This window comes from Peromyscus maniculatus, chromosome X (genome assembly GCF_049852395.1).
Source record: "Peromyscus maniculatus bairdii isolate BWxNUB_F1_BW_parent chromosome X, HU_Pman_BW_mat_3.1, whole genome shotgun sequence".
In the NCBI taxonomy this organism is placed as follows: domain Eukaryota; kingdom Metazoa; phylum Chordata; class Mammalia; order Rodentia; family Cricetidae; genus Peromyscus; species Peromyscus maniculatus.
The window spans coordinates 130,407,325-130,433,524 of NC_134875.1; the positions used below are offsets into that span (position 1 = coordinate 130,407,325).

The window sequence follows — 26,200 nt, forward strand, 5'->3', positions numbered from 1 at the left end:
GCTCTCTGAGTTTGAGGCCAACATGATCTACAGAGTGAGTTACAGGACAACCAGGGCTACACAGAGAAGCCCTGTCTCAAAAGAGCAAAATAACACACACACACACACACACACACACACTCTATTTCAAATGTTGTGTGTGTGTGTGTGTGTGTGTGTGTGTGTGTGTGTGTGTGTGTGTGTGTGTGTGTAAGCCTTTTATTGACTTGAGAAAAATTATCTCTCCTCCTAATTTGCTGTGTGGCTTGGGTTTTTTGTTTTTGTTTTTGTTTTTGTTTTTTTCTTGAATGGATGTTGACTTCTGCTGAACACCTTTTCTGCATCATTTGATATGAGCCCGTGATTTCCCTGTGGAAGCCTGTTGTTATGTTAGAGTCCACTGACTTCGGGAGCTTTGTCTCCCACAGGTGAACCCCACTTGGAGCCGGCTCTCATCTCTCATTTTGCACGCTCTCATCGTCTCCCAGTGTTTTCGTCTGCAGCCAGAAAGGGTGTCAATCTGTCCGGCTCTTTCCTTGCGATGTCCATGTCCGGTATTGGCATCATGGTAACACTGCCCTCATAAGGTGAGCGAGGGTTCTCCTCCAATCCCTGGAGGAGCTCTAGAGAGCTGGCATCATTCACTCCTTACACATTGGGCAGCACTTGCCTGTCAAACTCTCATGTCTCGGGTTTTTCCTTTCTGAAAACTATGAATTTAGTTTCTCTCAGTTGTCATTTGACTTACAACAGCAGAGCAGAAGTTTATCTGACTGGTACAGTATCTAGCACTGACCTCTATCATTAAGTCCAATCTCTCTCTCTCTCTCTCTCTCTCTCTCTCTCTCTCTCTCTCTCTCTCTCTCTCCTTTGTTTTTTCCAGACAGGGTTTCTCTGTGTAGCCCTGGCTGTCCTGGATCTCGCTCTGCAGACCAGGCTGGCCTGGAACTCACAGACTTTGCCTCCCGACTGCTGAGATTAAAGGCGTGCACCACCACCGCTCAGCTTCCAATCTCTTTTTTAAAAAAAAATTCATAAGGACTACCAACCAGCCTGTACTTTTTGCTAGTTTCAGTTATTTTTATTATATATAATGAGTATTTTGTCTGCATGGAAGGAGAGAACTGACCACACGTACTACATGGCAGGTGCATACACATACTATGGACCCACACACACATCATACACACAAAAACACTAAATTTACCTGTCCTGGGTAAAATTGCCATGCAGCAACTGAATTCAGTACAAATCCTCATGAAAGTACTGAACTTCAGAGATTAAGAACGAATTCTACTCAAATCATTTTGAGCAGATCAAGTCACTGGTAAACAGGAAAAATAATTTGGCTTCCAGTCTTTCGGTAAGAGCAGCCCAACATCCGAAGATGGAGGAGTCATGCCTTCCTTAAAAACACAAGGGTCTGAAAAATTTCCAATCACTCATTAGGGGTAAAAGCTTTTGCCTGCCATGCAAACCTGACAATCTGAGTTCTAATCCCTTGAACCCGAGTAAAGGCCAGCTGCGTACGTCTCTAATCCCAGCACTCTCGAAGCAAGATGGGAGCAGAGGCAGGAGAATCACTGTCCTCACCACTGGAAATTCATGGACCAGCTAGCCTAGAGCGTGCAGGGAAGCAGCAGGATGAGAGAGACTGTACCTCAAACAAAGGGTCAGCAAGGGCTACCAAGGTTGTCCACTGTGGCATATGTGTGACCTAACAACACAGTACACACACACACACACACACACACACACACACACACACACACACACACACACTGATTGATTGATTGATTGATTGATTGATTGATTGAGTAAAAAATGACTAGGAGTTGGGGCTGGAAAGATGGCTCAGTAGTTAAGAGCACTGGTTGTTCTTCCAGAGGACCCAAGTTCAATTCCCAGCACCTGCATGGTGGCTCACGACCCCTCTGACCTCTGCGGGCACTCCATGCACATGGTGCCCAGGCACACATACAAACTCATAAAGTAAAAACAAAAGTTAACATTTTTAAAATGGCTAGAGTGGTCAATGGTTCATTAAAAGCACACTCTCATGGAGTATTTAATAAGCACTGCTATGGTACTTCCAGCCACATCGCATCAAGAGATGGCTGGCGGGTGTTGTCTCACCTGTAGAAAGATTAACGTCCCTTAGTGGGATGAGGTGGCGCCAGTCTGGTTCATCTATTGGGAAGTTTTCAGGGCTGATTCCGCTTACTGCTTTTGGTGTCCACTAATGACCATTGTTGAGATCCTTACTTTGACCCTTTGTTTTCACAAAGGGTCTTGCACAGGCTTTTCTATGTAGCCCAGGCTGGCCTGGGATTCATGATTCCTGCCTCCTGAGTGCTGAGATTGCAGGCATGTACCTCCATGACCAGCTTTTAGTTTTTAATTTTATCATTTTTTTTCTGGGGTGTGGTAGCTCACACCCATAAACTCAGCATTTGGGAGATTGAAACAGGAGGATTGCAAGTTCAAAACAAGTATGGAGTACATAGTGAGAGCTTGTCCTCCTAAAACAAACAAACAAACAAACAAACAAACAAGATTTTCCTTGGCAGGCACACTTGGCTAGCATGAGAACGTCCCTGGGTTCCTTTATTCTGCATGCATATGAATTATTGACAAAGGAAACAATACAAGGCTTGGCATTTGCTGCAAAATGGTGAAGGCAGGTATGTGGGGACATGGTTAAAAGGAAAGTGCTTCAGGGTTGAGAAGTGGTGACTCTAGACGCTGGCTATTGCTACTCATTGTATGACTTCCTTTTTTTGTTTTTCTGTTTTTTTTTTTTTTTTTGTCTTTCGAGACAGGGTCTCTCTGTAGCTTTGGAGCCTGTCCTGGAACTCACTCTGTAGCCCAGGCTGGCCTCGAACTCAGAGATCCCCCTGCCTCTGCCTCCCGAGTACTGGGATTAAAGGCGTGCGCCACCACCACCCAGTGACTTCTTTTGTTTTTGTTGTTTGTTTTTAAGATTTTTTTTAAAAAAATATGTGTATGCTTGTGTCTCTCCGGGAGTGTGCGCACTTGAGTCCAGGTGCTCTGGGAGGCTGCGGTCCTCAGGTGACGCTGAAGCTGCAGTGAGACGTCTGGTGAGCTGCCTGACATGGGAGTTAGGAATTGGACTTGGATCCTCTGAAAGAACAGTATGTGCTTGAACCGCGAAGCCATCTCTCCATCCCCTTCGTTTTTTGTTTTTTGTTTTGTTTTTTTTTTTTTTTTTGGTTTTTCAAGACAGGGTTTCTCTGTGTAGTTTTGGAGCCTTTCCTGGAACTCACTCTGTAGACCAGGCTGGCCTCGAACTCACAGAGATCCGCCTGCCTCTGCCTCCCGAGTGCTGGCATTCAAGGCATTAAAGGCGTGCACCGCCGCCCGACCCCCTTCGGTTTTGTTGTTGTTTGGTTTGGTTTTTGAGACAGGGTCTCATTTAGCCCAGGTGCATGGAACTCACTAAGTAGCTGAATAGCTGAGGATGGCCCTGACCGTCTGTCTGGTCCAGGTGTGCACTACCATCCCAGGTTTGCCCCCGCCCCCGGCTCCTGTGTCCCCGGGTTTGAAAACTTGCCGCCATGAAGCTTATCTGAAGCGGGAAGGGTGTGGGATGTATTCCTTCTGTCCTCTGGATCTACTCTGCACTCTTGCCCACTCTGCCGTGTGCTTACAAGGCTGGTCCCTCGGTACAGCATCAGTGGGCTCCGGTTGGGTTTGGGCACTGGGATGGAAACTGGGAGCCTGGGGTCCGGCATTGTAACTCCCCAAGGCCACTCAAGAGAGTCCCAGGGAAGCGCCTGCCTGCCGCAGCGACCACAAACCTCAGCTCCACGGGTGCCTTTTCCACCGTGGCACCCGCCCCTTCCCACAGGGGACTACTGCCCTAGCCCGAGTGGCTTCCTTGTATCTTGCCCATACTTTCGGGATAGTCCTTTATTCAATTCTTCTTAAATTACCCAGTTGGGGTGTGCCATCTGTTTCTTGCTGGGTCCTGTCTGCTACCGGAAGGCGATTAGCAGCAAAAGGACCAGATCAAGGCCGAAAGCCCTGGAGGAGGAACGGGGAGGAGGGACTGAGGAGAGAGGAATGACCACTGGGGACAGAGGTGATAAGAGATATAAGTGAGCTGGGCGGGTAGAGGATAGGTCTCAAACAGGCCTAGAGGACGGCTGTGTAAACAGCTCTGTTAGCCCTGATGCATCCCTTTGGAATCCTAGGCCTGCTTGAGGGGGTGCAGACCTGCGGGACAGGCTCCCCCGCCGCTGGGTGCTCTGAACTCTAGCTTGCCCAGATGCTCGGGGCTTGGCACTTAGCCAGAGCCTCAGAACCCCCCCTCCTGCGGGAATCTCAGCTGCCATCAGGGGTCCCGGAGAGACTTGGTGACCTCTGGGAAAAAGCTGCCTCTAAATCTTGCCCAGAGAGCTGAGGTGGGGAAGGTAAGTGGTGACTCTCTGCGCGAGGCTGGTGAGGGAGGAGTTTGGGCGGCTATCTTGGCCATTCAATGAAAGGAAAAAAGGAGGTGATGCTGAGCTCTACTGTGCCAAAGCCTCTTTAAATGTTTTCATTTTAAAATGCATTCTTTGGAGGCTGGAGAGATGGCTCAGCAATTATGCGCGTTTACTGCAGAGGATCTGAGTTCTGTTCCAAACACGCCTCTCTCAGGTTGCTCACAACTGCCTGTAACTCCAGCTCCAGGGAGCTACGACGCTGCTGCCCTCCGTGGCCACACCAACACACATAGACATGGGTTTAAAAATTCTCAGGGTGGTGGTGGTGGTGGTGGTGGCGGCGGCGGCGGCGCACGACTTTAATCCTGGCACTCGGGAGGCAGAGCCAGGCAGATCTCTCTGTGAGTTGGAGGCCAGCCTGGTCTAACAGAGCGAGATCCAGGACAGGCACCAAAGCTACACAGAGAAACCCTGTCTCGAAAAACGAAAAAAATCTCAGAAATAAATACACTTATTGAGCAGTTTACGTAGTTGATAGTTCAACATGATTCAGAAACAAAATGTTTAGAGGGTGGGGAGGTACAGCTCAATTAACAGAACCCTTACCTAGCATGCCCAATCCCTGGGTTCATTTCCAAACATCGCACAAACCTCAGTGTGATAACTCAGACCTGTAATCCTAGCATTCAGGAAATGGATCAGGAGTTCAAGGTCATCCTCAGCTACCTAGTTTGAGCCTGGCCTGAAATACAGGACATTTAGCTCAAAAACAAAATAGAAACTATCCACCGACACAGAGTGAGAGGGCTCTGTCCCTCATCTCCTGTAGTCCCTGTCCTCTCCAAGTAGAAGCCATTATGGCTTTCTGGGAGAGTTAAGGCAATAATGAGCAAAAGGAGCAAAGTGGAGCCCGCACCTCCGGTTCTCTGCTTTTTATTTTTCCACACAGGGTTTCACTGTGTAAACAGCCTTGGCTGTCCTGGAACTCACCACCACTGCCCGGCTCCATTCCTTCCTTTTAACATGATATATTCTACTTTCTGCATTGTTAGCGGGTTTTTCTTTTTCCCCTCAAAAAATGCATTGAAGCTGGGCATGGTGGCAGTGCACGTTTTTAAATCCCAGCACTAGGTCGGGGAGGCAGAGGCAAGTGGGTCTCTATGAGTTCGAGGCCAGTCTGGTCTACAGAGTGAGATCCAGGACAGCCGGGGCTACACAAAGAAACCCTGTCTCAAAAAAACAAAAATAAAATAAAATTGTAAGTTTTTTTTTTTTTTTTTTTTTTTAAATGTATTGAGGGCTGGAGAGATGGCTCAGAGGTTAAGAGCACTGGCTGCTCTTCTCGAGGTCCTGAGTTCAATTCCTAGCAATCACATGGTGGCTCACGACCATCTGTAATGAGATCTGGCGCCCTCTTCTGGCCGGCAGGGATACATGCAGGCAGAACACCGTATACATAAAAAATAAATAATGTGTTGAAAAATGTTTCCAAATTGACTCATACAGAACTCCTTCATTGCTATCCTCTCCCAATTGTACAACAATGTATTAGGGCATCTCTATTAACAAGCATTTTCTATGTTACTAATAATGCATTCCTGTTGATTGGCCGAGCAAGTGCAGTCATGTATATAATACTGGGCACAGTACAGACCACCTCCCATGTCTGCTAATGTATGTCTCTGGGTAGAGTCAATTCCTAGAAGTGAAATAACTGAATCAAAGCCAGCCAGATGGCTTGGTGGGTAAAGTCACCTGGGCCAAGCCTGAGGACCTGAATTCAATCTCCAGGCCCACGTAGCAGGAGAGATTATGTGCTCGTTAATTTTTGTAAACTTGATACAAGCTAGAGTCATCTGGGAAGAGGGACCTCAACTGAGAAAATGCCTCTACAAGATTGCCCTATAGGCAAGGCTGTGATGGCATTTTCTTGATTAATGGTAAATGTGGGAAAGCCCAGCCCACCATGGGCAGAGCCACCCTGGGCAGATGGTCCTGCTTTGTAGAAGAGGGCAAGCTGAGCAGCCATGAAGAGCAAGCCAGTAAGCAGCGCCCCTCATGGTCTTTGCTTAAGTTCCTGCCTCGAGGATCCTGCTTTGAACTCCTGCCCTGACTTCCCTTAGTGACTAATATAATAACATAAGTTTAAATAAAATGAACTCCTCTCCCCAGTTTGCCTTTGGTCATGGTGTTTATCATAGCAATAAAAAGTAAACAGATAGAGTCCCAAAAGTTGTCATATGACCTCCACACAAGGGAGCAAAATCACACACACGCACACACACACACACACACACACACACACACACACACACACACACACTCCAGATAGGTAAAGAAATAGAATGTAATTTTAAAAATGACATATATTCATATGGTTTTGATAGATATTGCCAAATTGACTGGAGTTTGCTTTTTTCTTTTTGAGACATACAAGGACTTACTATACAGCCTGCTTTGGCCTCCTCAATTCTCCTGCCTCAGCCTCCCAAATGCTGGGATTACAAGCGTGTGTCACCACAGTTAGCTAATTAAATGGACTTACATGGAGGTTGTACCAGCCTATATTCCATCTTGTCAATGTCTTAGAGTGGCCAAGGCTAAAGACAGTCGCACAAGGGATGGTATTTGCGTTATCCTCTAAGGTTACTCCAAAGGAGAGTCCTGCCCTCCAGGATCTAGTCACCCAATAGCATACTGTCTCCCATCCTTTTCTTTTTTAAAAAAGAATCTAGCTCTCCCCAAATCTAGGCCAGCCTTTCTGTATTGGTTTTCCTGTGTACACATGTGGGTGGATGTAGGTGTGCCTGTACATTCATGTGGAAGCCAGAGGTCAGTGTTGGTGGTCTTTCTCAGTCACTCTCCACCTTACGTTTTTTTATTTACTTATTTATTTATTTATTATGTATACAGAAGAGGGCATCAGATCTTATTGCAGATGATTGTGAGCCACCATGTGGGTGCTGGGAGTTGAACTCAGGACCTCTGGAAGAGCATTCAGTGCTCCCAACCTCTGAGCCATCTCTCCAGCCCTCCACCTTAGGTTTTGAGACAAGGTCTGTCGCTGAACCTGACGGCCCAGACTGGCTTGTCAGCAAGCCTCAGGAGGCTTCTGTCTCTTTGTCCCCAGCACTGGATCCAAACTCAGGTCCTCCTGCTTGACAGGCAGGCACTTGGCCCACCGACCCATCTCCTCAGCCCCCGGCATTAGTTTTCTATTGATGTATAATAAACTATCAGGTTAGTAGCTTGCAATAACACCAGTTTATTACCTCACAGTTCCGCGGGTACAGGTTAGCTGAGTCTTCTGCTCAGACTCTGACGAGGCTAAAACCAAGGTCTCAACCTTCACCAGCTGTGTTCTCCTCTGAGGCCCAGGGACCACTTCCAAAGTCTTCAAAGTTGCTGGTGAGATTCATTTCCTTACAGATGTGGAATTTGGGTTGGGCAGGTGATTCACTGCGTAAACATGTGACACAAACATGACAACCAGAACTGGAATCCCAGTGCCCATCTAAGTGCCCGGGTGGACACAGTGACCTACCTGTAATCCCACTCCTGGTGAAACAGATATATAGGATCCCTAGAGCAAGCTGGCTAGCTAGACTAGCAAAATACATGATCCCTGGGTTCAAATGAGAGATTCTGCCTCAATGCATAAGGTTCGGAGCCGTTAAGGAAGACACCCAGTGTCAAGCTCAGGCCTCAACACAGGTATGTACACCTGTGCATATGTGTGTTCACACAAATACATGTAACACACACACACAACTATGACACCGAGACCCCATTTTTTGCTGGCTGTTTGTGGGCCCTAGCCACATGGCCCTCTCCTTACATGGCATCAACACCTGCAAAGGTCAGCAGGAGGGCCAGCTGCAGTCTGCACAGAGTCCTGTATGATGCAACCTAATCAGTGGAACAGAGTGATTGGTCTATTGTATTCACAGATACCACCCACACAAAGACAATGGCGTAATACAAAATATGTATACCAAAGAACAGAAAAATTGGCGGGTCCTCTTAGAATTTGCTTACCACTCCTTAATTTATTTCCAAGCCCCTCTTTTCTCAGTCATCAGCTCCTACTGACCTGCCTGTGGTTTCTAGTTAGGATTCCATGTGCCCCTTCCCATGCTTGTGTGTCCAGGGTCCCCGTGTCCCCCCGCCCCCCCCGTGCGCTCCATGCTCCATTTGCTCCTAATGTAGAACATGCCTCCATTTCCTGATTACTGACTGCACAGCCATGCTCTTTTAAAAATGGAATTGTTTTCCCGGGGGCTGTAAAGCCACCTAACTGAGACAGTGGGTGTCCCTGTCTCAACTAACCCTTGAAGCTTGGTCAGCCCTTCTGGGATACCAGTCAGAACCTTCCCCCTGGGTGACACGGGACAAAAGTGAGCTCATGTCTGTCAACCACACCAATGACTCCCACTCTTCCTCTCTCATCTGCCCTGAATCTTGGAGGGGTCTGTGGTGAGTCATTAACACAAACTTCAAAATGTATCTCCCTTGGGCCACACAGTCCTCACACAGTCCACTTTAGACCCTGGATGACTAAATTATTATTGTTAGTCCAGCTCCCTCCCATCTTAAGACGTAGTTCCTGGTTGGGGGATATGGTTTAGTGGTAGAGTGTTCGCCTAACAACGCACGCACACACGCACGCACGCACGCACGCACGCACGCACGCACGCACACACGCACGCACACAGATGTGTGTGTGAGGAGAGGTATCTATCCCCTGAGTTTCTTAGAGTTAGGAGAAGGGGATTGGTCTCCAGAGTCTGTTTAAGCTTCCCTCCATCTTCGCCCCTGTAGCTCTGGCTTCTCCTCTGACCTGCCCCCAAAAGGAGCTACATCACAGTATGTCCAGACAAAGCCTTTCTGACTAGACGAAACTTGTCTTCAATTTTACAACCCTATCTTCAATGCTAGAGGTATTTTGTGGGCCACGGGGAGACCATTATCCCGTAAGCACATGAAATCGTGGCTGTTTTCTCTACGAATAAGAGACTGTCCCCAAAATGCACCTAGATGGGGCCGCGATCTTTCCAGCTCACATTCCTCTCTGGTACAGATTAATCTGAGTTAATCTTTTACATGAAAGACATTCCAGTTAAACTACACGATGACACAGTGCCCCAAAGAAGACTTTTGGACTCCTTTGTGCCTAGCTCTACAAAGCAAACTCCTTGCTACTGATGACTGAAAATTGTTTTTCTCTGGTTCTGTTTCTTTCTGAAGATGCGGAGCACCCCCATCCTCGGGCCCCCACCTCCATAATGTTGGGAGTCATATTCCATTGCTCTTCCATCTTATTCACTGAGGCACGGGCTTTCAGTCAAACCCGGAGCTCACTGATAAGGCTTCTGCTGATTTCTCTTCCTCAGCCTTTCCCTTCTGAGCTGGAATCACAGGCGGGCTGCCACGCCCACCTGGCATTGACACGGATGCTGGGAATCCAAACTTGAATCCTCAGGCTTGGACGTCAAGTGCTTTAACCAAAGAGTCATCTCCCCAGCCAGTGGTTGCAAATTTTATGCAGGGTACTGGGGGGAGATTCTTCTTTATATCAGTTGTCTGTAAATTTTAAGATCTCTCTATAGCAGGTGCCAGGACTGACTTTAGAGAAAGCAGCAAAGAATGCTTGTACATCCTTCTTCTGACTTGACAACACTCCTGAAATCACTCCAAGAGAAACTTTTCTTCACAGTCTCATAGGCTTTGGGCTCTTTAGAAGACTTTCTACTTCCTCTCTCTTTAAGATTTTTTTTTTAACTTTGAGCCTGGCATAGTAGCATATGCCTTAAAATTCCAGTACTTAGGAGGAGGCAGGGGTGGGCGGATCTTTGTGAATTTGAGGTCAGCCTGTTCTACATAGAGAGTCCCAAGCCAGCTGGTGTTATATAGGAAGACCCTGTCTCCAAACAAACAAACCCCAACATTTCGAATTCACAATTCTAGCTTTTCATATCCGGGTAAGAAAAAAGTACCAAGACAGTCCTATGCATCCTTTCCATGACGGCAAGACCTTTAATACAATGCCCTAAGTAGTCTGCCCACACCACCAAAGTCAAGGGTTAGGCATCTGCATCCTGCCTAGGATGTAAAAGGGTTCGTTTTGTTGTAACTGCCACACTCTTTTCCCTAGTGCCTGTGCCATTCTACATTTCCACGAAAGTTCAGGGGCTTCTAATTTCTTCCCATCTTTGTCAACACTTCTTTTAAAATAGTAGCCGTTCTAATAGATGTGAGGTAGTATCCCACATCTGTGTGTATGCATGGGTGATTTGTGTGTGTGCATGCAAGTATGTGCATATATGTGTGAGTATGTACTAACCCAGCATGATGTCTTTCCTCAATCTTTGAACTTTATCTTTTCTTAAAGACACAGTCTCTCATTTAACCTGAAGCTCCATTTACACCAGACTGCTGGCCAGCGAGCCCTCAGGATCCTGTTGTCTCCACCCTCCATCCCTGGAATTCCAGATGTTCACAGCCATGCCTGGCTTTCACACGCGGCCTGGGGAGCCACGCTCTGTCCTCTTGCTTTTGCGCTGGGCACTCTACCCACTGACCCACCATCCCATCCCTGACTTTAGTTTTGATTTATGTTTCCCAAATGACTAGTGGTACTGAGCATCTTCTTGTGTGTTTCTTGGCTATTTCTGTATCTTCTCTGAGACATGTTCTGCTTTATTTCTAATGATCATGAATAGCATTTTGTATTTAATTTGGTGTCTGCATGTCCATAATAGCATACAGAAATAGCCGGGCGGTGGTGGCGCACGCCTTTAATCCCAGCACTCGGGAGGCAGAGCCAGGCGGATCTCTGTGAGTTCGAGGCCAACCTGGGCTATCAAGTGAGTTCCAGGAAAGGCACAAAGCTACACAGAGAAACCCTGTCTCGAAAAACCAAAAACAAACAAACAAACAGAAATACACTCAGCTTTGTGGGTTATTCTTTTAAAGAAACTATAATGGGCACATTTTATTTATTTAGTGTGTGTATGCACATGAGTGCTCATTCCACAGATCGAACATATAGGTCAGAGGACAGTTTGTGGGAATTGGTTCCCCCCTTTCACCACTTAGGTCCTAGGGTTCACACATAGGTTGCCAGGCTTGGTGCCAGCTGCCTTTACCAACTGAGCCATCTCAATAACCTGTGACTTTTCTTCTTGAAACCGTTAGGATGGTGGATTACACTGAATGGTTTTAGAACCAGCCTTACACCCCTGGAATAAAGTCTATTTTGTCTGTCCTATAATTTTTTTCTCTTTCTTTCTTTCTTTCTTTCTTTCTTTCTTTCTTTCTTTCTTTCTTTCTTTCTTTCTTTCTTTCTTCCTTCCTTCCTTCCTTCCTTCCTTCCTTTCTTTCTTTCTTTCTTTCTTTCTTTTTTTTCTTTCTTCCTTTCCTTCCTTCCTTCCTTCTTTCTTTCTTTTTGGTTTTTTTTTTCTCTCTTTTTTTTTAAAAGATTTATTTACTTATGTAGACAGTGTTCTGCCTGCAGGCCAGAAGAGGGCGCCAGATCTCATTACAGATGGTTGTGAGAATTGACATGTGGTTGCGGGGAATTGAACTTAGGACCTCTGGAAGGACAGTCAGTGCTCTTAACCTCTGAGCCATCTCTCCAGCCCCGCATAATTCTTTTCCTATATTCCTATATTTCATAGGTGGTCAATCCTATATGCCAATATTTTGTTAGTTATCTCTGCTTGTATATGCACCATGGGTGCTGGTTTGTGTAGGCTAGTGTTCTTACACATGTGACACCACTTCAGAAAATGAATTGGAAACTGTTCCTCTTTTTTTTTTGGAAGATACTGTGTAGAATTGGTAGAATTCTCCAATGAGACATTGTGGCTATCAATATTTCTTTTGGGAAAGGGGGTTAAATTGCAAATTTAACCCCTTGACAGTTATAGAGATATTTAAATTATCTATTTCATTTATTTTTATTTTATTTATCTATCTATTTGTTTATTTATTTGTTTATTTGGTTTTTCAAGGCCGGGTTCCTCCGTATAGCCCTGGCTATCAAGGAACTCATACTGTAGCCCAGGCTGGCCTCGAACTCACAGAGATCTGCCTGCCTCTGCCTCCCAGGTGATGGGATAAAAGGCAAGTACCACCAAGACCCACCTGTAATTTATTTTTGTTTTTATCCATTGGAGTTTTACCTGTGCATACTCTGTATGGGGGTGTCGGATCCCCCTAGAAATGGAGTTATAGAGAGTTGTGAGCTGCCATGTTGTTGCTGGGAATTGAACCTGGGTCCTCTAGAAGAGCAGTCAGTGCTGTTAACCTCTGAGTGATCTCTCCAAACCCTCAAATTACGTATTTCATACTGGGTAAGTTGGAGTTAGGTTTTCCTTCTTTGGATAGTTGGTATAGTTCCTCTAGTTGTCAGTGTGTGTGCAGTTGTTATAGTTCCTCTAGTTGTCAGTGTGTGTGTACAGTTGGTATAATTCCTCTAGTTGTCAGTGTGTGTGTGTGTGCAGTTGTTATAGTTCCTCTAGTTGTCAGTGTGTGTGTGCAGTTGTTATAGTTCCTCTAGTTGTCAGTGTGTGTACAGTTGGTATAGTTCCTCTAGTTGTCAGTGTGTGTGTGCAGTTGGTATGGTTCCTCTAGTTATTAGTGTGTGTGAAGTTGGTATAGTTCCTCTAGTTGTCAGTGTGTGTACAGTTGGTATAGTTCCTCTAGTTGTCAGTGTGTGTGCTGTTGGTATAGTTCCTCTAGTTGTCAGTGTGTGTATGCAGTTGGTACAGTTCCTCTAGTTGTCAGTGTTTGTGTGTGTGCAGTTGGTATAGGTCCTCTAGTTGTCAGTGTGTATGCAGTTGGTATAGTTCCTCTAGTTGTCAGTGTGTGTGCGTGCCCTTGGTATAGTTCCTCTAGTTGTCAGTTTGTGTGTCCAGTTGTTATAGTTCCTCTAGTTGTCAGTGTGTGTGTACAGTTGGTGTAGTTCTTCTAGTTGTCAGTGTGTGGGTGCAGTTGGTATAGTCCCTCTAGTTGTCAGTGTGTGTGTGTGTGCAGTTGGGATAGTTCCTCTAGTTGTCAGTGTGTGTGTGCAGTTGTTATAGTTCCTCTAGTTGTCAGTGTGTGTGTTCAGTCATTATAGTTCCTCTAGTTGTCAGTGTGTGTGCAGTTGTTATAGTTCCTCTAGTTGTCAGTGTGTGTGCAGTTGGTATAGTTCCTCTAGTTGTCAGTGTGTGTGCAGTTGGTATAGTTCCTCTAGTTGTCAGTCAGTGTGTGCAGTTGTTATAGTTCCTCTAGTTGTCAGTGTGTGTGTACAGTTGGTATAGTTCCTCTAGTTGTCAGTGTGTGTGTGTGTGCAGTTGGTATAGTTCCTCTAGTTGTCAGTGTGTGTGTGCAGTTGTTATAGTTCCTCTAGTTGTCAGTGTGTGTGTTCAGTCGTTATAGTTCCTCTAGTTGTCAGTGTGTGTGCAGTTGGTATAGTTCCTCTAGTTGTCAGTGTGTGTGCAGTTGGTATAGTTCCTCTAGTTGTCAGTGTGTGTGCAGTTGGTATAGTTCCTCTAGTTGTCAGTCAGTGTGTGCAGTTGTTATAGTTCCTCTAGTTGTCAGTGTGTGTGTACAGTTGGTATAGTTCCTCTAGTTGTCAGTGTGTGTGCAGTTGTTATAGTTCCTCTAGTTGTCAGTGTGTGTGTACAGTTGGTATAGTTCCTCTAGTTGTCAGTGTGTGTGTACAGTTGTTATAGTTCCTCTAGTTGTCAGTGTGTGTGTGCAGTTGTTATAGTTCCTCTAGTTGTCAGTGTGTGTGTGCAGTTGGTATAGTTCCTCTAGTTGTCAGTGTGTGTGCAGTTGTTATAGTTCCTTTAGTTGTCAGTGTGTGTGTGCAGTTGTTATAGTTCCTCTAGTTGTCTGTGTGTGTACAGTTGGTATAGTTCCTCTAGTTGTCAGTGTGTGTGTGCAGTTGGTATAGTTCCTCTATTTGTCAGTGTGTGTACAGTTGGTATAGTTCCTCTAGTTGTCAGTGTGTGTGTACAGTTGTTATAGTTCCTCTAGTTGTCAGTGTGTGTGTGCAGTTGGTATAGTTCCTCTAGTTGTCAGTGTGTGTGTGCAGTTGTTATAGTTCCTCTAGTTGTCAGTGTGTGTGTACAGTTGTTATAGTTCCTCTAGTTGTCAGTGTGTGTGCAGTTGGTATAGTTCCTCTAGTTGTCAGTGTGTGTGTACAGTTGGTATAGTTCCTCTAGTTGTCAGTGTGTGTGTACAGTTGTTATATTTCCTCTAGTTGTCAGTGTTTGTGTGCAGTTGTTATAGTTCCTCTAGTTGTCAGTGTGTGTGTGCAGTTGGTATAGTTCCTCTAGTTGTCAGTGTGTGTGCAGTTGTTATAGTTCCTTTAGTTGTCAGTGTGTGTGTGCAGTTGTTATAGTTCCTCTAGTTGTCTGTGTTTGTGCAGTTGGTATAGTCCCTCTAGTTGTCAGTGTGTGTGTGCAGTTGTTATAGTTCCTCTAGTTGTCAGTGTGTGTGTACAGTTGGTATAGTTCCTCTAGTAGTCAGTGTGTGTGTGCAGTTGGTATAGTTCCTCTATTTGTCAGTGTGTGTACAGTTGGTATAGTTCCTCTAGTTGTCAGTGTGTGTGTGCAGTTGTTATAGTTCCTCTAGTTGTCAGTGTGTGTGCAGTTGGTATAGTCCCTCTAGTTGTCAGTGTGTGTGCAGTTGGTATAGTTTCTCTAGTTGTCAGTGTGTGTGCAGTTGGTATAGTTTCTCTAGTTGTCAGTGTGTGTGTGCAGTTGGTATAGTTCCTCTAGTTGTCAGTGTGTGTGCAGTTGTTATAGTTCCTTTAGTTGTCAGTGTGTGTGTGCAGTTGTTATAGTTCCTCTAGTTGTCTGTGTGTGTACAGTTGGTATAGTTCCTCTAGTTGTCAGTGTGTGTGTGCAGTTGGTATAGTTCCTCTATTTGTCAGTGTGTGTACAGTTGGTATAGTTCCTCTAGTTGTCAGTGTGTGTGTACAGTTGTTATAGTTCCTCTAGTTGTCAGTGTGTGTGTGCAGTTGTTATAGTTCCTCTAGTTGTCAGTGTGTGTGCAGTTGGTATAGTTCCTCTAGTTGTCAGTGTGTGTGTACAGTTGGTATAGTTCCTCTAGTTGTCAGTGTGTGTGTACAGTTGTTATATTTCCTCTAGTTGTCAGTGTTTGTGTGCAGTTGTTATAGTTCCTCTAGTTGTCAGTGTGTGTGTGCAGTTGGTATAGTTCCTCTAGTTGTCAGTGTGTGTGCAGTTGTTATAGTTCCTTTAGTTGTCAGTGTGTGTGTGCAGTTGTTATAGTTCCTCTAGTTGTCTGTGTTTGTGCAGTTGGTATAGTCCCTCTAGTTGTCAGTGTGTGTGTGCAGTTGTTATAGTTCCTCTAGTTGTCAGTGTGTGTGTACAGTTGGTATAGTTCCTCTAGTAGTCAGTGTGTGTGTGCAGTTGGTATAGTTCCTCTATTTGTCAGTGTGTGTACAGTTGGTATAGTTCCTCTAGTTGTCAGTGTGTGTGTGCAGTTGTTATAGTTCCTCTAGTTGTCAGTGTGTGTGCAGTTGGTATAGTCCCTCTAGTTGTCAGTGTGTGTGCAGTTGGTATAGTTTCTCTAGTTGTCAGTGTGTGTGCAGTTGGTATAGTTTCTCTAGTTGTCAGTGTGTGTGTGCAGTTGTTATAGTTCCTCTAGTTGTCAGTGTGTGTGTGCAGTTGTTATAGTTCCTCTAGTTGTCAGTGTGTGTGCAGTTGGTATAGTTCCTCTAGTTGTCAGTGTGTGTGTACAGTTGTTATAGTTCCTCTAGTTGTCAGTGTGTGTGTGCAGTTGGTATAGTTCCTCTAGTTGTCAGTGTGTGTGTGCAGTTGTTATAGTTCCTCTAGTTGTCAGTGTGTGTGTACAGTTGTTATAGTTCCTCTAGTTGTCAGTGTGTGTGCAGTTGGTATAGTTCCTCTAGTTGTCAGTGTGTGTGTACAGTTGTTATAGTTCCTCTAGTTTTCAGTGTGTGCAGTTGGTATAGTTCCTCTAGTTGTCAGTGTGTGTGTGCAGTTGTTATAGTTCCTCTAGTTGTCAGTGTGTGTGTGCAGTTGTTATAGTTCCTCTAGTTGTCAGTGTGTGTGTGCAGTTGTTATAGTTCCTTTAGTTGTCAGTGTGTGTGTACAGTTGGTATAGTTCCTCTAGTTGTCAGTGTGTGTACATTTGTTATAGTTCATCTAGTTGTCAGTGTGTGTGTGCAGTTGGTATAGTTCCTCTAGTTGTCAGTGTGTGTGCAGTTGGTATAGTTCCTCTAGTTGTCAGTGTGTGTGTGCAGTCTTTATAGTTCCTCTAGTTGTCAGTGTGTGTGTGTGTGCAGTTGGTATAGTTCCTCTAGTTGTCAGTGTGTGTGTGCAGTTGGTATAGTTCCTCTAGTTGTCAGTGTGTGTGTGCAGTTGTTATAGTTCCTCTAGTTGTCAGTGTGTGTGTACAGTTGTTATAGTTCCTCTAGTTGTCAGTGTGTGTGCAGTTGGTATAGTTCCTCTAGTTGTCAGTGTGTGTGTACAGCTGTTATAGTTCCTCTAGTTGTCAGTGTGTGTGTGCAGTTGGTATAGTTCCTCTATTTGTCAGTGTGTGTACAGTTGGTATAATTCCTCCAGTAGTCAGTGTGTGTGTGCAGTTGGTATAGTTCCTCTAGTTGTCAGTGTGTGTGTGCAGTTGGTATAGTTCCTCTAGTTGTCAGTGTGTGTGTGCAGTTGTTATAGTTCCTCTAGTTGTCAGTGTGTGTGTACAGTTGTTATAGTTCCTCTAGTTGTCAGTGTGTGTGCAGTTGGTATAGTTCCTCTAGTTGTCAGTGTGTGTGTACAGTTGTTATAGTTCCTCTAGTTGTCAGTGTGTGTGTGCAGTTGGTATAGTTCCTCTAGTTGTCAGTGTGTGTGTGCATTTGTTATAGTTCCTCTAGTTGTCAGTGTGTGTGTACAGTTGTTATAGTTCCTCTAGTTGTCAGTGTGTGTGCAGTTGGTAAAGTTCCTCTAGTTGTCAGTGTGTGTGTACAGTTGTTATAGTTCCTCCAGTTTTCAGTGTGTGCAGTTGGTATAGTTCCTCTAGTTGTCAGTGTGTGTGTGCAGTTGTTATAGTTCCTCTAGTTGTCAGTGTGTGTGTGCAGTTGTTATAGTTCCTCTAGTTGTCAGTGTGTGTGTACAGTTGTTATAGTTCCTCTAGTTGTCAGTGTGTGTGCAGTTGGTATAGTTCCTCTAGTTGTCAGTGTGTGTGTACAGCTGTTATATTTCCTCTAGTTGTCAGTGTGTGTGTGCAGTTGGTATAGTTCCTCTAGTTGTCAGTGTGTGTGTGCAGTTGTTATATTTCCTCTAGTTGTCAGTGTGTGTGTACAGTTGTTATAGTTCCTCTAGTTGTCAGTGTGTGTACAGTTGTTATAGTTCCTCTAGTTGTCAGTGTGTGTGTGCAGTTGGTATAGTTCCTCTAGTTGTCAGTGTGTGTGTACAGTTGGTATAATTCCTCCAGTAGTCAGTTTGTGTGTGCAGTTTGTATAGTTCCTCTAGTTGTCAGTGTGTGTGTGCAGTTGGTATAGTTCCTCTAGTTGTCAGTGTGTGTGTGCAGTTGTTATAGTTCCTCTAGTTGTCAGTGTGTGTGTACAGTTGTTATAGTTCCTCTAGTTGTCAGTGTGTGTGCAGTTGGTATAGTTCCTCTAGTTGTCAGTGTGTGTGTACAGTTGTTATAGTTCCTCTAGTTGTCAGTGTGTGTGTGCAGTTGGTATAGTTCCTCTAATTGTCAGTGTGTGTGTGCAGTTGTTATAGTTCCTCTAGTTGTCAGTGTGTGTGTACAGTTGTTATAGTTCCTCTAGTTGTCAGTGTGTGTGCAGTTGGTATAGTTCCTCTAGTTGTCAGTGTGTGTGTACAGTTGTTATAGTTCCTCTAGTTTTCAGTGTGTGCAGTTGGTATAGTTCCTCTAGTTGTCAGTGTGTGTGTGCAGTTGTTATAGTTCCTCTAGTTGTCAGTGTGTGTGTACAGTTGGTATAGTTCCTCTAGTTGTCAGTGTGTGTGTACAGTTGGTATAGTTCCTCTAGTTGTCAGTGTGTGTACATTTGTTATAGTTCATCTAGTTGTCAGTGTGTGTGTGCAGTTGGTATAGTTCCTCTAGTTGTCAGTGTGTGTGCAGTTGGTATAGTTCCTCTAGTTGTCAGTGTGTGTGTGCAGTCTTTATAGTTCCTCTAGTTGTCAGGGTGTGTGTGCAGTTGTTATATTTCCTCTAGTTGTCAGTGTGTGTGCAGTTGGTATAGTCCCTCTAGTTGTCAGTGTGTGTGCTGTTGGTATAGTTCCTCTAGTTTTGAGTGTGTGTATGCAGTTGGTACAGTTCCTCTAGTTGTCAGTTTTTGTGTGTGTGCAGTTGGTATAGGTCCTCTAGTTGTCAGTGTGTATGCAGTTGGTATAGTTCCTCTAGTTGTCAGTGTGTGTGTGTGCCCTTGGTATAGTTCCTCTAGTTGTCAGTTTGTGTGTCCAGTTGTTATAGTTCCTCTAGTTGTCAGTGTGTGTGTACAGTTGGTGTAGTTCTTCTAGTTGTCAGTGTGTGTGTGCAGTTGGTATAGTCCCTCTAGTTGTCAGTGTGTGTGTGTGTGCAGTTGTTATAGTTCCTCTAGTTGTCAGTGTGTGTGTGCAGTTGTTATAGTTCCTCTAGTTGTCAGTGTGTGTGTTCAGTCGTTATAGTTCCTCTAGTTGTCAGTGTGTGTGCGTGTGTACAGTTGGTTCAGTTCCTCTAGTTGTCAGTGTGTGTACAGTTGGTATACTCCCTCTAGTTGTCAGTGTGTGTGCAGTTGGTATAGTTCCTCTAGTTGTCCGTGTGTGTGTGCAGTTGTTATTATTCCTCTAGTTGTCAGTGTGTGTGTAGTTGGTATAGTTCCTCTAGTTGTCAGTGTGTGTGCAGTTGGTGTAGTTCCTCTAGTTGTCAGTGTGTGCAGTTGTTATAGTTCCTCTAGTTGTCAGTGTGTGTGTGCAGTTGTTATAGTTCCTCTAGTTGTCAGTGTGTGTGTACAGTTGGTATAGTTCCTCTAGTTGTCAGTGTGTGTGTGCAGTTGTTATAGTTCCTCTAGTTGTCAGTGTGTGTGTGCAGTTGGTATAGTTCCTCTAGTTGTCAGTGTGTGTGCAGTTGTTATAGTTCCTCTAGTTGTCAGTGTGTGTACAGTTGGTGTAGTTCCTCTAGTTGTCAGTGTGTGTGTACAGCTGTTATAGTTTCTGTAGTTGTCAGTGTGTGTGTGCAGTTGTTATAGTTCCTGTAGTTTTCAGTGTGTGTGTATAGTTGGTATAGTTCGTCTAGTTGTCAGTGTGTGTGCAGTTGTTATAGTTCCTCTAGTTGTCAGTGTGTGTGTACAGTTGGTATAGTTCCTCTAGTTGTCAGTGTGTGTGTACAATTGTTATAGTTCCTCTAGTTGTCAGTGTGTGTGTGCAGTTGTTATAGTTCCTCTAGTTGTCAGTGTGTGTGCAGTTGGTATAGTTCCTCTAGTTGTCAGTGTGTGTGCAGTTGGTATAGTTCCTCTAGTTGTCAGTGTTTGTACAGTTGTTATAGTTCCTCTAGTTGTCAGTGTGTGTACAGTTGGTGTAGTTCCTCTAGTTGTCAGTGTGTGTGTGCAGTTGGTGTAGTTCCTCTAGTTGTCAGTGTGTGTGAAGTTGGTATAGTTCCTCTAGTTGTCAGTGTGTGTGTGCAGTTGGTATAGTTCCTCTAGTTGTCAGTGTGTGTGTACAGTTGGTATAGTTCCTCTAGTTGTCAGTGTGTGTGTGCAGTTGTTATAGTTCCTCTAGTTGTCAGTGTGTGTGCAGTTGGTATAGTTCCTCTAGTCAGTGTGTGTGTGCAGTTGTTATTGTTCCTCTAGTTGTCAGTGTGTGTACAGTTGTTATAGTTCCTCTAGTTGTCAGTGTGTGTGTGCAGTTGGTATAGTTCCTCTAGTTGTCACTGTGTGTGTGCAGTTGTTATAGTTCCTCTAGTTGTCAGTGTGGGTGCAGTTGGTATAGTTCCTCTAGTTGTCAGTGTGTGTGTGCACTTGTTATAGTTCCTCTAGTTGTCAGTGTGTGTGTGCAGTTGGTATAGTTCCTCTAGTTGTCAGTGTGTGTGTACAGTTGTTATAGTTCTTCCAGTTGTCAGTGTGTGTGTACAGTTGGTATAGTTCCTCTAGTTGTAAGTGTGTGTGTGCAGTTGGTATAGTTCCCCTAGTTGTCAGTGTGTGTGTGCAGTTGGTATAGTTCCTCTAGTTGTCAGTGTGTGTGTGCAGTTGGTATAGTTCCTCTAGTTGTCAGTGTGTATGTACAGTTGTTATAGTTCCTCTAGTTGTCAGTGTGTGTGCAGTTGGTATAGTTCCTCTAGTTGTCAGTGTGTGTGTACAGTTGTTATAGTTCCTCTAGTTGTCAGTGTGTGTGTGCAGTTGGTATAGTTCCTCTAGTTGTCAGTGTGTGTGTGCAGTTGTTATAGTTCCTCTAGTTGTCAGTGTGTGTGTGCAGTTGGTATAGTTCCTCTAGTTGTCAGTGTGTGTGTGCAGTTGTTATAGTTCTTCTAGTTGTCAGTGTGTGTGTGTAGTTGGTATAGTTCCTCTAGTTGTCAGTGTGTGTGTACAGTTGTTATAGTTCCTCTAGTTGTCAGTGTGTGTGTGCAGTTGTTATAGTTCCTCTAGTTGTCAGTGTGTGTGTGCAGTTGTTATAGTTCTTCTAGTTGTCAGTGTGTGTGTGTAGTTGGTATAGTTCCTCTAGTTGTCAGTGTGTGTGTACAGTTGGTATAATTCCTCTAGTTGTCAGCGTGTGTACAGTTGTTATAGTTCCTCTAGTTGTCAGTGTGTGTGTGCAGTTGGTATAGTTCCTCTAGTTGTCAGTGTGTGTGTGCAGTTGTTATAGTTCCTCTAGTTGTCAGTGTGTGTGTACAGTTGGTATAGTTCCTTTAGTTGTCAGTGTGTGTGCAGTTGTTATAGTTCCTGTAGTTGTCAGTGTGTGTGTGCAGTTGGTATAGTTCCTCTAGTTGTCAGTGTGTGTTTGCAGTTGTTATAGTTTTTCTAGTTGTCAGTGTGTGTGCAGTTGTTGTAGTTCCTCTAGTTGTCAGTGTGTGTGTGCAGTTGGTATAGTTCCTCTAGTTGTCAGTGTGTGTGCAGTTGTTATAGTTCCTCTAGTTGTCAGTGTTTGTGCAGTTGGTATAGTTCGTCTAGTTGTCAGTGTGTGTGTGCAGTTGGTATAGTCCCTCTAGTTGTCAGTGTGTGTGTACAGTTGGTATAGTTCCTCTAGTTGTCAGTGTGTGTACAGTTGTTATAGTTCCTCTAGTTGTCAGTGTGTGTGCAGTTGTTATAGTTCCTCTAGTTGTCAGTGTGTTTGAGCAGTTATTATAGTTCCTCTAGTTGTCAGTGTGTGTACAGTTGGTATAGTTCCTCTAGTTGTCAGTGTGTGTGTGCAGTTGGTATAGTTCCTCTAGTTGTCAGTGTGTGTGTGTATAGTTGGTATAGTTCCTCTAGTTGTCAGTGTGTGTACAGTTGTTATAGTTCCTCTAGTTGTCAGTGTGTACAGTTGGTATAGTTCCTCTAGTTGTCAGTGTGTGTGTGCAGTTGGTATAATTCCTCTAGTTGTCAGTGTGTACAGTTGTTATGGTTCCTCTAATTGTCAGTGTGTGTGTGCAGTCGTTATAGTTCCTCTAGTTGTCAGTGTGTGTGTACAGTTGGTATAGTTCCTCTAGTTGTCAGTGTGTGTGTACAGTTGATACAGTTCCTCTAGTTGTCAGTGTGTGTGTGCAGTTGGTATAGTTTCTCTAGTTGTCAGTGTGTGTGCAGTTGTTATAGTTCCTCTAGTTGTCAGTGTTTGTGTGCAGTTGGTATAGTTCCTCTAGTTGTCAGTGTGTGTGTGCAGTTGTTATAGTTCCTCTAGTTGTCAGTGTGTGTGTGCAGTTGGTATAGTTCCTCTAGTTGTCAGGGTGTTTGAGCAGTTGTTATAGTTCCTCTAGTTGTCAGTGTGTGTGTACAGTTGGTATAGTTCCTCTAGTTGTCAGTTTGTGTGCAGTTGGTAAAGTTCCTCTAGTTGTCAGTGTGTGTGTGCAGTTGTTATAGTTCCTCTAGTTGTCAGTGTGTGTGTACAGTTGGTATAGTTCCTCTAGTTGTCAGTGTGTGTGCAGTTGGTATAGTTCCTCTAGTTGTCAGTGTGTGTGTGCAGTTGTTATAGTTCCTCTAGTTGTCAGTGTGTGTGTGCAGTTGTTATAGTTCCTCTAGTTGTCAGTGTGTGTGTGCAGTTGTTATAGTTCCTCTAGTTGTCAGTGTGTGTACAGTTGGTATAGTTCCTCTAGTTGTCAGAGTGTGTGTGCAGTTGGTATGGTTCCTCTAGTTATTAGTGTGTGTGAAGTTGGCATAGTTCCTCTAGTTGTCAGTGTGTGTACAGTTGGTATAGTTCCTCTAGTTGTCAGTGTGTGTGCTGTTGGTATAGTTCCTCTAGTTGTCAGTGTGTGTGCAGTCGTTATAGTTCCTCTAGTTGTCAGTGTGTGTGTACAGTTGTTATAGTTCCTCTAGTTGTCAGTGTGTGTACAGTTGGTATAGTTCCTCTAGTTGTCAGTGTGTGTGTGCAGTTGTTATAGTTCCTCTAGTTGTCAGTGTGTGTGTGCAGTTGTTATAGTTCCTCTAGTTGTCAGTGTGTGTGTACAGTTGGTATAGTTCCTCTAGTTGTCAGTGTGTGTGTGCAGTTGGTATAGGTCCTCTAGTTGTCAGTGTGTATGCAGTTGGTATAGTTCCTCTAGTTGTCAGTGTGTGTGTGTGCAGTTGGTATAGTTCCTCCAGTTGTCAGTGTGTGTGTCCAGTTGTTATAGTTCCTCTAGTTCTCAGTGTGTGTGTACAGTTGGTGTAGTTCTTCTAGTTGTCAGTGTGTGTGTGCAGTTGGTATAGTCCCTGTAGTTGTCAGTGTGTGTGTGTGTGCAGTTGGTATAGTTCCTCTAGTTGTCAGTGTGTGTGTGCAGTTTTTATAGTTCCTCTAGTTGTCAGTGTGTGTGTTCAGTCGTTATAGTTCCTCTAGTTGTCAGTGTGTGTGCGTGTGTACAGTTGGTACAGTTCCTCTAGTTGTCAGTGTGTGTACAGTTGGTATAGTTCCTCTAGTTGTCAGTGTGTGTACAGTTGGTTCAGTTCCTCTAGTTGTCAGTGTGTGTGCAGTTGGTATAGTTCCTCTAGTTGTCAGTGTGTGTGTGCAGTTGTTATTGTTCCTCTAGTTGTCAGTGTGTGTGTAGTTGGTAAAGTTCCTCGAGTTGTCAGTGTGTGTGTACAGTTGGTATAGTTCCTCTAGTTGTCAGTGTGTGTGCAGTTGTTATAGTTCCTCTAGTTGTCAGTGTGTGTGTGCAGTTGTTATAGTTCCTCTAGTTGTCAGTGTGTGTGTACAGTTGGTATAGTTCCTCTAGTTGTCAGTGTGTGTGTGCAGTTGTTATAGTTCCTCTAGTTTTCAGTGTGTGTGTGCAGTTGGTATAGTTCCTCTAGTTGTCAGTGTGTGTGCAGTTGTTATAGTTCCTCTAGTTGTCAGTGTGTGTGTGTATAGTTGGTATAGTTCCTCTAGTTGTCAGTGTGTGTGCAGTTGTTATAGTTCCTCTAGTTGTCAGTGTGTGTGTACAGTTGGTATAGTTCCTCTAGTTGTCAGTGTGTGTGTACAGTTGTTATAGTTCCTCTAGTTGTCAGTGTGTGTGTGCAGTTGTTATAGATCCTCTAGTTGTCAGTGTGTGTGCAGTTGGTATAGTTCCTCTAGTTGTCAGTGTGTGTGCAGTTGGTATAGTTCCTCTAGTTGTCAGTGTTTGTACAGTTGTTATAGTTCCTCTAGTTGTCAGTGTGTGTACAGTTGGTGTAGTTCCTCTAGTTGTCATTGTGTGTGTGCAGTTGGTGTAGTTCCTCTAGTTGTCAGTGTGTGTGCAGTTGGTATAGTTCCTCTAGTTGTCAGTGTGTGTGTGCAGTTGGTATAGTTCCTCTAGTTGTCAGTGTGTGTGTACAGTTGGTATAGTTCCTCTAGTTGTCAGTGTGTGTGTGCAGTTGTTATAGTTCCTCTAGTTGTGAGTGTGTGTGCAGTTGGTATAGTTCCTCTAGTCAGTGTGTGTGTGCAGTTGTTATAGTTCCTCTAGTTGTCAGTGTTTGTGTGCAGTTGTTATAGTTCCTCTAGTTGTCAGTGTGTGTGTGCAGTTGTTATAGTTCCTCTAGTTGTCAGTGTGTGTGCAGTTGGTATAGTTCCTCTAGTTGTCAGTGTGTGTCCAGTTGGTATAGTTCCTCTAGTTGTCAGTGTGTGTGTGCAGTTGGTATAGTTCCTCTAGTTGTCAGTGTGTGTGCAGTTGTTATAGTTCCTCTAGTTGTCAGTGTGTGTGTACAGTTGGTGTAGTTCCTCTAGTTGTCAGTGTGTGTCCAGTTGGTATAGTTCCTCTAGTTGTCAGTGTGTGTGTGCAGTTGGTATAGTTCCTCTAGTTGTCAGTGTGTGTGTACAGTTGTTATAGTTCCTCCAGTTGTCAGTGTGTGTGTACAGTAGGTATAGTTCCTCCAGTTGTAAGTGTGTGTGTGCAGTTGGTATAGTTCCCCTAGTTGTCAGTGTGTGTGTGCAGTTGTTATAGTTCCTCTAGTTGTCAGTGTGTGTGTGCAGTTGGTATAGTTCCTCTAGTTGTCAGTGTGTGTGTGCAGTTGTTATAGTTCCTCTAGTTGTCAGTGTGTGTGTGCAGTTGTTATAGTTCCTCTAGTTGTCAGTGTGTGTGTGCAGTTGTTATAGTTCCTCTACTTGTCAGTGTGTGTACAGTTGGTATAGTTCCTCTAGTTGTCAGTGTGTGTGTGCAGTTGGTATGGTTCCTCTAGTTATTAGTGTGTGTGAAGTTGGTATAGTTCCTCTAGTTGTCAGTGTGTGTACAGTTGGTATAGTCCCTCTAGTTGTCAGTGTGTGTGCTGTTGGTATAGTTCCTCTAGTTTTGAGTGTGTGTATGCAGTTGGTACAGTTCCTCTAGTTGTCAGTGTTTGTGTGTGTGCAGTTGGTATAGGTCCTCTAGTTGTCAGTGTGTATGCAGTTGGTATAGTTTGTCTAGTTGTCAGTGTGTGTGTGTGCCCTTGGTATAGTTCCTCTAGTTGTCAGTTTGTGTGTCCAGTTGTTATAGTTCCTCTAGTTGTCAGTGTGTGTGTACAGTTGGTGTAGTTCTTCTAGTTGTCAGTGTGTGTGTGCAGTTGGTATAGTCCCTCTAGTTGTCAGTGTGTGTGTGTGTGCAGTTGGTATAGTTCCTCTAGTTGTCAGTGTGTGTGTGCAGTTGTTATAGTTCCTCTAGTTGTCAGTGTGTGTGTTCAGTCGTTATAGTTCCTCTAGTTGTCAGTGTGTGTGCGTGTGTACAGTTGGTTCAGTTCCTCTAGTTGTCAGTGTGTGTACAGTTGGTATAGTCCCTCTAGTTGTCAGTGTGTGTGCAGTTGGTATAGTTCCTCTAGTTGTCCGTGTGTGTGTGCAGTTGTTATTATTCCTCTAGTTGTCAGTGTGTGTGTAGTTGGTATAGTTCCTCTAGTTGTCAGTGTGTGTGCAGTTGTTATAGTTCCTCTAGTTGTCAGTGTGTGTGTGCAGTTGTTATAGTTCCTCTAGTTGTCAGTGTGTGTGTGCAGTTGTTATAGTTCCTCTAGTTGTCAGTGTGTGTGTGCAGTTGTTATAGTTCCTCTAGTTGTCAGTGTGTGTGTGCAGTTGTTATAGTTCCTCTAGTTGTCAGTGTGTGTGTACAGTTGGTATAGTTCCTCTAGTTGTCAGTGTGTGTGTGCAGTTGTTATAGTTCCTCTAGTTGTCAGTGTGTGTGTGCAGTTGGTATAGTTCCTCTAGTTGTCAGTGTGTGTGCAG

General features: G+C 44.4%; 1 protein-coding gene across 2 annotated transcripts in view; it reads left to right on the forward strand.

Moving 5' to 3' along the window:
• The first annotated feature begins 4,086 nt into the window (after positions 1–4,086).
• Positions 4,087–26,200, forward strand: part of Med14 (mediator complex subunit 14) — a 291,290-nt gene continuing 269,176 nt past the window's right edge. The window contains exon 1 of one of the 2 annotated variants that reach the window (XM_076562089.1): positions 4,087–4,415. The gene's annotated coding sequence lies outside the window, so the exon portion shown is untranslated. The remainder of the gene's footprint in view (positions 4,416–26,200) is intronic. The other variant, XM_076562086.1, reaches the window with a different exon arrangement.